The following is a 14,456-nucleotide window of genomic DNA, read 5'->3' on the forward strand; positions in this document are numbered from 1 at the left end:
AGTGTGTCTTAATTCATATTTAGATTTCTTTATCTCATATATTCCTTATTTTCTAAATAAAACTGTTCTCAAATTTACCTAATATCAGCTATTATGTTGGGGCTTCTGTATTCATTTTGTCAGCTCTGGTAATCTGGTGTATGTGTGGTTAGAATCTTCCATTGTTCTCTTGAGAGGGTTTAGCACATTTTTGCCTCCAGTTTTTTTGCAATTATTAACGAGTTCATAGAAAGTTCAGTTGTCTCCAGTTTTCATTTCTGTTATTTGCCTGCTTCTGAAGCTTATGTCAATTCCTTTCTCTCCTCACTTTCCACTCAGATTCACCTAATTGTCCTTAAAATTCCTTTCTTTCAGAAATACATTGCTCTTTTTTGATTAGGATTTTTAAATTTCTTCAGTTTTTAATACTCATGTGATGATTTCTGCATCTGATTGAGAAAAGGATGGGGAGGAAACATTGTATTTGGGCAGAATAAATCTGTATTTCTTTTTTGAAATGAAACCAAAGAATGAATGCTTATATTACTTTGAACAAAAAGATCATATTAGAAATGAACCAAGAACTTCTGATGGTAGAATTACTTCATTTGGGCAACATTGAGAGCATTGAGGTGGGCTTTATCTTAGAACATTCTTAACGCCCAAAATGCTAATATGTAAATTTCCACTGTTTATCATGATACCAAGGGTTCCTCTATTTTAAATTACAGATAAAACATGTATTCCAAAATGTATGTGCAAGTACAGGTATGAAAGGGTAACCCTTGAAGTCACAACAGTAAGTGTGACCTCCACTGCCTTGTGTCAAACCATTTCACAGCACCCTGCTTTGTTTCTTTATAACACTGGTCACACAGGTAGTTGCTAATTATGTGTTGAAACCACTCTTGGACTATAAGTCCCATGGGATCTGGGGCTGGGCCTGGCCCAGCCTAACACTTAGTGCTAGGTGCTTAAACTGCACACTTTATAGTTTTATATTTCTACTGCTTGAACAACACAGTATGAATATTCTGTCAGCACCTCAAATCAATTCATCTAAAACCTAACTTTATCATGTTCCACATAAAACCTGATTTTCATGTTCTCATTTTGGGTTAATGATACCACCATTTTCCCAGTCACCCAGGCTTGACACCTTCACACTATGCCAGCTTTAATCATAGTGAAGTACGGTTTTGATTATTTCACACCTTTCAAAAACATTCCATGGCAGTTCCTCAGCCTTGAATGCAAGCTCGCACAGCCTGCTTTCCTGACCTTATCTTTCCCTTCCTCCAGTGTGCGCCATATGCTGCTGTCAGAGCATGACTGCTGTGGCCCCTCTGGGCCCCATGCCGTGTTCCAGGCACCACTTGCTGGCCCGGTGTACCTTCAAGTCCATTTATCCTGGCTTCTCCCAAAAGAAAACTCCCATGAAATTGCCATAGTGTCCCTTTGCTCCCTTTCCCACTTTTCTGATTCTTGGTATTGAATTATGCATTTTCATTATCAGAAATCATTTCATTCTATGTTCAAAAACTTCACAAGGTAAAAAGCCGATGAAGAGTGTTTGTAAAAATTCTTCGCTAATGTGAGAAAATGTTAAAACAAATCTAAAACATCCTCATGTATTTCCAGTGGGAAGTCAGCACTTACAAAGCTTCAGCTCCTCAAGCTTATTTCTCCTGAAGCTCTTGTGGGTGACAAGTGTCACTTCTACCCAGAAGTGGTGCTAGTGTAGCATGTAATTAACCTTTTCCTCTCTGGGCTACCCTGTGATCAAAGGGTCATGGTGTTCACTCTGTTGTGAGAGTCACATCTTGTTAAATGTCCTTAGCAGTTCACATCTACATATGTATTTAAATGCCTTATTTTCCACTAACATTCTGGGCTTTTGCAACTGAAGGTATCTGTTCAGCCTCTTAGACCCCACATAATACAGGAGGCCAACAGCAGCAACATTGTTTCTGCCAGGGAATCAGTGCTGGTTGTTAGTTATGCTTTCTTTAGAAATTGTTGGAATAGGTCACCTGAACAAGCTCATCAAAACTAAGCACTTAAATACTTTACTTAGGCGCTGTCTTAATAGTCATTTACCCACTGTGGAAGAATGATTAAGTAGTGCCTTTCTTCAGAACGTTGTAGTACTGTCATAAAACCTATCTGTGGCTTTGTAGCTATTAGGTACAAAGTTTCATAGAAACTTTGCTGCTCATTCCTTTTATATGGGTATTCTCTTGTCTTGTATCTGTTGTCTTCATTGATAAAATAAGAGCTTGACCTTTTTCACTTACTATATTTTGGAGATGGTCCACATCAATAATTTAAATATACTTTATAATTTGTAAACATCTCAACATACTCTAGTAAATGGATACCATAGTTAATTTAGTCTCTTGCTGGTGGGCATTTAGATTGTTTTCGGTCTCCTATTATTATATACAATAGTGTAACAAACATTCTTCTATATATTCCTTTGCATACATTCAAGCTATGTATTTAGGATAATTTTCTTAGAAATTATTGCATCATATGGTATGTACTATTTTATTTTGCTTAAAATTACTGAATTAGTTTAGCTTGGAGTTTCTTCTGGGCCTCCCACACCAGTGTAGGTGCCCAAACATTTGGGCCATCTTCTACTGCTTTCCCAGGCCATAACAGAGAGCTGGGTGAGAAACAGAGCAGCTAGTATATGAACTGCCATCCATATGGGTTGCTGGCACTGCAGGCGGAAGCTTAGCCTACTGTGCCACAGTACTGGCCCCATGGGATTTATTTATAGTTCCTCCAGTGACGTGTGATGTGATCTATCTTTCCAAGCCTTCACTAATACTGATTTATCCTTATTTCTAAAATTATATATGTATGTATGCATTTGTGGGTGGGGGCAGATATAGAGAGCTCGCATCCTCTGGTTCATGCCCCAAATGCTCCCAGAAGCCAGGAGCTAGAACTTAATCCAGGCTTACCACATGGGTAATAGAGACCCAACCAACATTATCTGCCAGCTCCCAGAGGGCCCATTAGCAGGAAGCAAGAATCAGCAGTGGAGCTGGGACTTGAACCCAGTACTCTGATGTGGAATGCAGTTGTCTTAATCACTAGGCCACATGCCCATTTTCACTTGTTACCATGCTGGTAGATGAAATTGATTTATCATTGATGTATTTAGGATATCTTTAGTTATAAATGAGGATTGAGAATTTTCTTTGCTTAAAGACTTAATTGTTTTTATGATGTTTTAGTTCATTCAGGACACTATAACAAAATACCATAAACTTGATAGCTTATTTTTAAAAAGCTACTTAATTTCTCATAGTTTTGGAGACTGGAAAGTTCAAGATCAGGGCCCTCGCAGATTCGATATCATGAAGGCCTGGTTCACATGTGGTAACCTTTAGCCATGTCTTCACATGGTGGAAAGGACAAAGACTGCTGCTCATTCCTTTTATATGGGTATTCTCTTCCCATTTCTGAGAGCTCTGCCTCAGTAGTTTAATGACTATAAAAATTCTAAAAGGCCTCACCTCCTAATATCATCACCTTGCAGGTTGGGATTTCAAGATAGGATTGGGGGTGGGAGCGCAAATATTCAGACTATAGCAGATGGGTCCCCTGAATTTATCATTTGTTCACTTGTTAATCTTTTTCATACTGAGTTGTGAATGTCCTTTTTTTCAAGATCAATATTCCTGAAGCCCTGTTTAAACAATGTGTATAACTGGAAAAAATATATTATATATGCTCTAGAGTGTATATATACACTCTAGAGTATCTGTATATACTCTACTGTGTTATAGTGTCCTGAATGGACTAAAAATCATAAAAATAATTAAATATTTATGCATAGAAGAAAATCCTCAATCTTCATTTATAACTAAAGATATCCTAAATACATCAATGATAAATCAATTTCATCTACCAGCATGATAACAAATGAAAAATATAGTTTTTCCATATTGCCCTTTGTACTTTTACAATTTGATGTTTTAATGTTGAAATATATTACTTACTTGCAATAGACTTACTACTTAGACTTTGGTCTAAGAAGTAAGGGAAAGTTCGGAAAGACTCTTGTCATCGTAGAGAAGTAACTTTCTTTTCCCTATGATTTTGTCAGTTGTTCACATTAGCTTTAAAAATGAATGTTTTTAAAACTCCAGAAGGTAAACTAAATGTTACTGAGTTCAAAGAAATGACTGTAATGTCAAAATCCTGTTCTTACAACACAATCTTTAGAGGAAAAGGTTTGTAAATTAATAATGATGCCATCTGATTTATTACAATGTATTTATATTACTAATCTTCCCTGTATGTTTATATAGTTGAAATTTCATCATGGAATTCATGATATCAAAAATAGACTTTTTAAGGTTGAAGAGTTTTATATAAGAATAATCCTTTATTTTATAAATGTTAGATTTATAATCCTATTTACAAATAAAACATTAAATTATTTAGATTTGATTGGATTACTATAATAATTCATATAGTAATTTGGTTTACATATTGTGATATATCTATTAAAAATGTGTTGATTAAGCTGTGAAAATATAGCTTTATGTTTTATCCAAACAACTAAAAGAAGGCCCTGTCGTCTGTGCTCAGGCTTTTAAAGTGGTTTCTACAGCTCCAAGATAGGAAGACGGGAGCAGCAAGCCGAAGTGCATTCATAAACTGCTACAATTCCTTTCTGTAATTCCTGAGAGAGAGAGTGGTTTCCACATATACTTCCTTTACTCCTAGAAACATAGCAGATCACAGAAACATCCCAGGACCACCCCCAGCTCAGCAGCAAGGAAGCCTCTGGACATCAGGGTTTAGTCCTTCCAGCCTCTGGGATGGAAGCAGATAGGGAAGGAGAGGATAGAAAGTGGAAGTGTTGCATTGGTTGGTTACAGCACATGCCACATTAGTGAAAAAGAATAGTTGTCGCCATGTTGAGTTACTAATGGTGCTGTTTATTGAGGCTAAGTCACGTGGAAGGCACTGTTTGAAGCTCTTACCAGATACTAGCTCAATTAATCCTCAGAGCAATCTTTGCAGGTAAACACTGTGATTCTCCCCATCTTGTAAGCACGGGGAGGCACAAAGAGATGAAGATGGTCCATAAGGGGCACATAACAGGAGTCTGACTCTTGGACTGTGCACTTAATTGCTCTGTCTTAGGGGGAAAAACCTTCCTTCTCCTTTCTTCTTTGAAAATACTCTTTTTTTTTTTTTTTTTTTTTAACTTTTATTTAATGAATATAAATTTCCAAAGTACAGCTTATGGATTACAATGGCTTCCCCCCCATAACTTCCCTCCCACCCGCAACCCTCCCCTTTCCCTCTCCTCTTCCATTCACATCAAGATTCATTTTCAATTCTCCTTATATACAGAAGATCAGTTTAGCATATATTAAGTAAAGATTTCAACAGTTTGCACCCACATAGAAACACAAAGTGAAAAATACTGTTTGAGTACTAGTTATAGCATTAAATCACAATGTACAGCACATTAAGGACAGAGATCCTACATGAGGAGTAAGTGAAAATACTCTTAAGTTTTCTCTTCTAACCTATAAAAAGAAATAGATTTAATTTAGATTATACAAATAATGCAATAGAAAAAATGGAAATACTAAACTATTGTGGTTACTTTTGGTAAAATTTCACTTCTTATGGCTGAGCCAGTCATTTAATTACAGTATAAAAGAGAATAGTTTTGATTATCATTTTATCAGTTAAATCCCAGTGAAAATTTTCTAACTCTCTTGACTCAAATAAATTTTTAGTTTCACTTCTGGATTAAGACAAGGTGAAAGACTTTGTGTTAAGTTATTCCTGACTTTTTGCTCTCTGGTTTAAGCAGTATTTTGAGCATTGTTCTAATTGGTTAAGATTGAAGTAGGTTACCTCAAAAATCCATATAGTGTATTTCCCATTATGATCCTATGGATATTGTTTATTAGTTGTATACTTTCAACAACTCCTTGGGGAAATAGATTTCCTTTCCTACTCCCATTCTGAATTCCAGGTTTTACTCTCTATGTGACTTTCTACTGGCATCATATAAAATGTGATGGAACTCACCAAAAGAATGTCGGGAGACAATGGGAAGTGAAGGGGGAGCTATAGAGGACATGCAGAGGAAACACGATGGATCATGGTCACAGATTGAAAATAATCATTTCTTCGTGAACTCCCAGCACATGTTTGTCGGCTGTGTGATTTAGCTCAGTTCTCAGCTTTCCCTTCTGTTCACTACACATCCTCTCCCTAAGAGAGCTCATGTGCCACCGAGGTGTCAGTAACCAAAAAGATGAACTGGGGCTTAGCTCTTACAATGTGCCCAGCACTCTGGTGAGCATTTTCCATGATTTATCACCTGGAATCTTCCCAGTACATCTGTGCATTCAGTGCCATCCTTCTTCCCATTTTAAAGTAGAGAGGGGGAAAAAAGATGAGAGCTATGAAGGTTAAATGATTTTTCCAATTTCATGCTGATTGCTATTTAAAAAGCCAGTATTCAGGACTAAGTTGTTTAAATTCAAAACCTTGTGTTCTCTACTACTTAACTGTGTGTGCACTCTTTCCCATAATTTCAGGTGCAGCATGTATGCTTCTAAATAAAATCCAGGATAACCAGTTCCCCCCCCAAGTTTTAAGTCTGTTGGTCTCTCTGCCTTCAGGATACTTTTGGCCTATGAATGAATATCTCCTAAACTTCTCAACGTATCCAAAAGTGAATGCCTCTCTAGAGTTGGCCCATTCTATCACCAAAAAAGATTTCATACTGGTTAATGGTATCAACATACCTTCAGTTGGCCAAAGTTTCTTTAATTCTCCTTCTTTCTCTTTCCCATTTTCACCACTTCCATTCCTTACTTGGTCCCTGCAATCACATTTTGCCTAGATTTAAATCGCTAAGCTTTCCTCTCCTTATTTTCCTTGCCCTCAGTTTTGCCTGTTCTCAGAGTGATCTTTCTAAAATGGAAATTTGACCATATTTCTTCTAGTTTAAAACAAATTAATGGCCCCTGTAAAAATAAAACCCAAGCTTCATTGCTTGGCATATGTGCAAGTTGGTGAGTTGACCTCTTTCTCTGGCATCCTGCCCTCTGTTTCTACTTACACCCAATTTTCTTCGATGACTCATGTTCTTCCAGAAACCCTGTCTTTGTAGCTCTTGTGACAGCTTTAGCAAAGCCTTCCCTCTTGCAGGAGCACTGGCACTCTTAGAGCAACTCGTTAATTCTCAAGTGTCCAGGCAGCCTTCTGTGAGTGCTGCTCCCTCGGCCCCATTGTAGGCCCTCCCGTCCGTGGTGCCCTTGGCGTATCTATCCTACAGTTAGCCCATCATATTCTACTGTCGTTACTCGTCTTCCTCCCCTACTTAAAGGAAAGCACCTTAGGTCAAGAGTCAGTGCTGTCTTTGTCATCTCTCTTCCTCAGCCTTCGCTTTTTCCCTTCCAGTTGTTTCATTTACTTTGTGTTTTGCAATGAGATGCCTATAGACTCCTCAATTAATAGGCTCACAGCATAATACAATATCTTCTCCCTCGCCCCCCTCAGATACCCTCTCCCATTGCCTTTAGGCAATCACTTTTCAGTCCTACTTATTTCTCATGGTATTTGGTTGTTCCCTATTTCAGATAATATGCATATACTATTACTTATAGTTATTTTAGACATTGCTGAGATTCTAATAAGTGGTTGAGGATTTAGATTGCTTCCATCCACTACCTGCTTACACTTCCCTGGTATATCAAGAGATGGTGAACTTAATAGCCAACGTTTTAACATTGCCACTGTGCATATATTTGTTTCCTGTCATCTTCTGCTCCTGCTGCTATAACAAAAATCCTTCAGCATGGGTAAATTATCAAGAACATAAATTTATTTCTCATAGTTCTGGAGACTGGGATGTCCCAAACACAGCACCAGCAAAAGCTGAGTCAGGTAAGGGCCTCGCTGTCCGCTCCCCAGACCATGCCTTGTTGCCATGTCCTCACGTGGTGAAAGTGAGGGACAACTCCCTCGCACCTCTTTCCTGAGACACGAGAGCTGTGCCCTCAAAACCTGACCACCTCATAGCGGCACCAGCCCTTAATCCTGTCACACTGGAAGTAAGTTCCAGTGTATTAATTTTGGAGGGACACCATCATTCAAATCATAGCACTTTCTGTGGCACAATATTGTTATTTTTTGAATAATACATACATGGTTTTAATTTACTTATTTGTATTTTCATGGACCTGTTACTAGTTTTTCCAAAATGTCCAATAGATCTATGAAATAGTCATCAGTTTTGTAAATGGTCCAATAAAACAGATTTGCTATGAATTTCCTGGCCACTGTTTTCTCTGATAGCCCTGACCTCTTTCCTATGATCTGAACTGGAGGCTCTGGGACTGGGATATGCTGGAAACTCTTCCCACCATTTTGTTCTTTTGTCCGCTCCCCTCTCCTGGATTCTGGATTCTCTTCTTCTTTTCTGTATTATACAAAAGCACATCTTCCAGTTTCTTTCCAAGAAAACAGGTATAGATCCTAGTAGATCAGCTCTTGTTCTTTTCTATCTGTTGGTAATCTGTATTAACACTGAGAGATCCAGTCAGTACCATTCTAATTTCTTTCCTTTGTGTGTGTTCTGTTTTGGTTTGTTTGCTTGTTTTTAGCTTCCTGGAAACTTGTAGATTCTTCTCTGTATCTTTAGTTATATCTGTAATACTGGTGTTGTATCTTGGCAAAGAGAACAAAAGAATTGTTCCCACCAGATCACTGGCTCCCCTGTTTTCTCCTACCCTTTGCATTTAGGTAGTGTGCAAGATGTGCCTCTTCCTATGTTGGAGAGCACTTCCAGGTTCATCAGCCTTGGGAGGGAAGGATACAGTCTGAATCCTGATAGTGGTTAGTGCCTCTCTCTGGCCGCGGCCCACAGCACTGAATGAATATTTTTTATAATATTAAAATGGCTTTCAGTATTCCCTGCTTTTGTCTCTGAATTTGAAGCCAGGTTTCCAACTGACTTCTAGAACTGTAACATGTTCAAAGGGAAACTCATTGTCTTCCCCACCAAAATCAATATTATTTTAATTTTTTCCTGTATTTTCTCATCTTTCAGCCACAGGCCGCAGAGACCCTCACATGTGTGCTTAGCAGCTCAGCCCTCTTCCTGTCCCTACATCCTATTGATTCTGTTTTACAAATATCTCATCTTTAACTCTCCCTTCTCCATTTGCCTTGACACGGAAATTTTTAAAATGCAATTTTAAAATTGGACATGGTGGTATGTTATTCAGACATAGAAAGGCTTCAACTGTTACAGTTAGTCTGTTTAAAACTTTTCAAAACAGGAAAGAGGCTATAAATATTTTGAAGAGAAACTGAATTCTTAGGCTGAGATTTTAATAACTGCTAATTATTATTTCGCTGGTTTATGTTAGATAATGTAAACAAGAATCATTTAAACAAAAATTTAATATATCCCTTCTTTTGTTTTTATTTATGTCTTTTGCTTTTATACCTGCTATTCTCCTGCCAAGCATGCTGTTCCCTGCCCAGTCACTGCCATGGCTACCTCCTGCTTCTTTAAGTCATCAGTCACTAGGGAAGCCTTAGATCTTCAGTAGCTCATGTCCATCACTCTGTGCCCATCACACTTTTGTACTTCTGGGAACAGAAAAGATCTCTGATTAACCCGTGAGGCATAGCTGCCTTTAATTCCTACTCATGTCCTGGCACACAGTAATATGTGTGAAGTAGACATGTGTTAGATGAATGTGCTGAATCCATTTTTAGTATTTAGAGGAGCATCTTCCTTACAGGTTCTCATCATACACATTGGTTTCATCTCGAGAGTCTATTCAAATCAGAGTTTCCCATAGAAATGGTGTTATGCGTGATTAAGGCCTTGACCAACAACATAATCAAATGCACTATAAAAGAATTACAGTGCTTGAAACATTTAATAATAAACAGATAATTCATAAACTTCTATGGTTCACAATGGAGTTCATTTATGAATTTGTGTCCATAGATTTTTATATCACTTAGCAATTTGCCAGGTGCTTTCATTTGTATAATCTCACTTGATCCCCTCATTAACCCTAGATATGTGTTTTCTCCACACCTCATCAGGAGTGATTATGGGAGCACTCCAGTGTCACTCAGGTAGTCAGGTGAGAGCTCAGACCAGAATGCAAGTTGTTGTCTTCAATGTTGTACTCTTTCCATCACACGTGTGGGAGTGAAGGCCACGAAAAGCTACCAGCTCTGGTGGACGAGAACAAAGCTTAAAGGTTCCAGGGAGAAAGTGATGGACAGGAGAAAGTGTTTGTGGGGGATCACAGGCAGGTACCTTCAGCTAAATGAGTTGTGATAGAAATAAAAGATTGGGAAACAATTGGAAGCATTGTGGGGGGAAGTGAAAGAGTTGGGACTTTGTATTGTGGGAATTGAGGGACAGAGAAAATTCATGACTGGGGAATTGAAAGTCATAACTCTAGTTTAGGACTTAACTGGTAATGTATGAGATGAATTAAAATCGGGGAGAAACTGGAAACAATCTGACTATGCAGGCAACTCATGCAATTTTCCGGGAGGGATATAATTCAGATACGTGTCACCAACAGTGCAGTCACAAAAGAAATAGCTGATCAGTTCAGGAGAGATTAGTAAGTTCAGTCAACAAGACTTGGAAAATAGGGTTTGACATTTGATTGGGACATCACCTGGGATACCTGCATCCCATATCACTGTCTGGGTTCCAGTTTCCTGCTACTGTGGAATGTGGGAGGCGGCAGGTGATGGCTGAAGTATTTGTGTTCCTTCTACCAGTGTGGGAGACCCAAATTATGTTCTGGGATCCTGGCTTTGGCCTGGCCCAGTTGTTGCATGCATTTTGGAATGAAGAAGGGATAGAAGTACTTTTTTTTCTCTATTACCCCCTCTATTTTTTTCTCCTGCTTTTCAAATAACATCTAAATAAATAAGTTTTAAACTTACTAAAGAGATTCGGAAGCTAAATATATGTGTGAGACAAGGAGAAAGGGAGAAACAAAACTGTATTTGTTGTTTGCAGTGGTGATAAAATACTCCCAATACTTCGCTCTCCTCTGTCCATCTTTATCATTTATTCTACTGCTTGATTTGTCCTTCTAGATGACCCTCTTAGGCCTCAGTCATTAATTTAGTCAACATATACTTACCAAACACTTTCTACATAATATTAACATTTTTCTAGGTGCTGAAATAAATCTATAACTTAGGTCTTCAATGAGCTCATGGTCTAATGGTAGAAACTGTCAAGTAAACAATATATTGTAAAGGATTTGTTGCAGGCACCCTATTCAGGCCATATGGGTCAGGGAAGTATTCTTAATTCTAGATCTTGAAAGACAGGTAGAAGCTACAATGGGAAAGATATTCTTTGTGGAAACCCAGCATGTTCAAAAGCGTGAAATAGTGAACACGGAACTGGATCTAACTTGCTCACTGGGCCTAAACTCATCAGCATCTACCTCCTAAGCACAGCATAACTATCCCACTTAACTATAGTAGAATTATTACACTTTGTAACTTAACTTTGGCACAGTAAAATCTTCTAATATCTGGTCCATAATCAAATATTCAAATTTCCCAAATTATCCCAATAATGCCATTTATAACTTCTTTTACAGTCCAGGTGCTAACCAAATGTAGTTCTTGATTATGTATGTATGTAGGCATGAGGTTGCTGGATCTATTTAGACTCCTTTAGTCTAAAATAGTCCTCTAGCATTTTCTTTGCTCTTTCCACCTCTCTCTCTTTTGGTCTTGATCATTTTTGTCACATAAAAATACTTTGTGTAATTGCTACCTCATGGTTGGATTCCAATTAAATATTTTTTTAAAAGATTTATATGTTTATTTGAAAGTCAGAGTTAGAGAGAGAAGGAGAGGCAGAGAGAGAGAGGTCTTCCATCTGCTGGTTCACTCCTCAAATGGCCACAACGTCCGGAACTGTGCTGATCAAGAGCCAGGAGCTTCCCTAGGGTTTCCCAAGCAGGTGCAGGTGCCCAAGGACTTGGGCCGTCTTCTACTGCTGTTCCAGGCTGTAGCAGAGAGCTCGATTGGAAGTGGAGCAGCTGCTGTAGATGCTGGCACTGCAGGAGGTGGTTTTACCCGCTATGCCACAGTGCCAGCCCCCCAATTAAATATTTTGATACAATGGACTAAAGAGGTTATGTTATGGATCTCGTGAGGTCAGGGGATTGCATATCCTTCCCCCGACAGTGTTTTGCTCAACAACTTTTGCAACCATTGATGATTCTTGCCTAAAGCATTCCTTACCATAAGTATTATAACATGGGGGCCGGCGCCGTGGCTCACTTGGTTAATCCTCTCCTGCGGCGCCGGCATCCCATATGGACTCCAGGTTCTAGTCCCAGTTGCTCTTCTTCCTGTCCAGCTCTCTGCTGTGGCCCCGGGAAGGCAGTGGAAGATGGCCCAAGTGTTTGGGCTCCTGCACCCATATGGGAGACCAGAAGCAAGTACCTGGCTCCTGGCTTTGGATAGGCACAGCACCGGCCATAGCGGCCATTTGGGGAGTGAAGCAACGGAAGGAAGACCTTTCTCTCTGTCTCTCTCTCACTGTCTGTAACTCTACCTGTCAAATTAAAAAAAAAAAAAGGACTATAATATGTTGAATTTTCTGTTTCCCTTATATCTTTTGCAACTATTATTTGATACGCTAAAGAAGAGCTTTATTTTTCTAGTATTTTTAAAGTACTAGTGTGGATGCATTGTTCTTTTTTTCCCCAATGTATAATAGTCCACTGCCATCACTGCTTACTTGATGCTGAAATTATCTTAAATTTGGCAGACAGTCTTTGGATCTTGCTACTCTGTCATTGTGATACATCACTATTTTGGAGCCCTTTGTTTTCTGGCACAAAAAGATGTTCCTGACTGATGTTACATTTTCTTGGCCTCAGCAATAAAATCAGCTGTCCTTTAAGTGTTTTCTTTCTTTTTAGTGGGTAATGGTATTTAGAAACCATGATTGGAGCACTAGTATGCTCATTGATACTGCCATTTCATTGTTTCTGGACTCTTTTGGTCTATAAACCTTGAGGAAATTGTCCTTTTTTTTTAAGCTTTGATACTGTAAATCCAACCCTATACTTCATGGTTTTTTCTCTCCATCTTTCACTCCAGATTTGTATCCCCCCCTCCAACCCCCAACAGTGAGCACTATGTTACAAGCAATGTCAGCATATTTGCTCACTCTTATGATACCCATGTAAATATTTGAGAATCACTACAGCAATACCACAACGAACAACAAATTGCCTGTATCATTCATACCCCTCCCCCCTACTTAAATCTTCACTATTAAGAGTACTCACAAGATACTTGGATTAATTCACTGTTTCTCTTTCTTTATAGTCAGTGCTGTCGGTAAGATAACATGTTCATTTTTTCCTGTTTGGTTTTGACTGTAGGATATTTTTTTACCTCTCATATAAGTGTGAGATTAAAAAATTAATATTAGATTTTAAAATGTTTTCTTCTAATGAAATATATTTACTACCCTTAATATTTGGAACTACCTGCTATTCTTTTAGGAAAAATGTGGTTAAGCTGGAATGTAAATTCTCAGAGATAGCGAGGTAGTTATTAAACTGTCTGAAATATTTAATGTATTTTAATTAAAACAACCATCAAGCCACTTTAGATTTATATTTACATGTAAATTAACAACCTCCAAATATTCTATTTCTCACCCACCTTTTTTTTTGAAAACACCTTCAAGGTTTAATACTCTTCTAAAAATATGAAATAGAAGCAGATGGAAAAAGCTTGATACATATTTATATTTATATATCTGTTTATACACTGTAAATGAGTGTGTTATTTGTACTCTACTGCATTCACTTGTCAACTGTTCTCTATAAAGGGATTGTATCTCAAAAAGGAAAACAAAACAAAGAAATAAATCCATAGGAAAGTAAGTTTTCATTATTTTAGTTGTCATGTTATACCAGCCATAAAGTTTCATACAGAATGTCTGTAAATAACCTCTTTTGCATGAGCAAAAAAGTCCTTAGTGTTTCATTGAACTGAGTTGGGCTGATAGCTTCTTTGAAAATTTTTTCTACAGCTTTCATTAAATAATATTTAGCATTGATTGCTATAAAGAACTATGAATGTTACAATGGTAATCTGTATTTATAGAGAGAATTGGCTCTCTATCCACATTCTTTGTTAATTATATACAGAATGTCAATTTAAACTAATCAGAATGAGATCTAGTCCTTTAGATTTGTGAGAGCCTCTCTTGGCTTATTTTCAGCATTATAAAAGTTTGTAATGATTACCGTGTGCTATCTCAAGTCAAGAAACATTTGTCCTCTGATATGAAATATCGATTGTTGGGAACATCTTCACAAAAGTTCATATGGAAGTATAATTTTGTATGATAAGCACAGACAGCAGCATCT

The 14,456-nt window shown here is 37.9% G+C and overlaps 1 protein-coding gene across 4 annotated transcripts in view; it reads left to right on the top strand.

Annotated features, from left to right (window-relative positions):
• Window positions 1–14,456, top strand: part of DIAPH3 (diaphanous related formin 3) — a 556,480-nt gene that overhangs the window by 402,743 nt on the left and 139,281 nt on the right. The window lies entirely within an intron of this gene.

Source organism: Oryctolagus cuniculus, chromosome 9 (genome assembly GCF_964237555.1).
Source record: "Oryctolagus cuniculus chromosome 9, mOryCun1.1, whole genome shotgun sequence".
NCBI lineage: Eukaryota > Metazoa > Chordata > Mammalia > Lagomorpha > Leporidae > Oryctolagus > Oryctolagus cuniculus.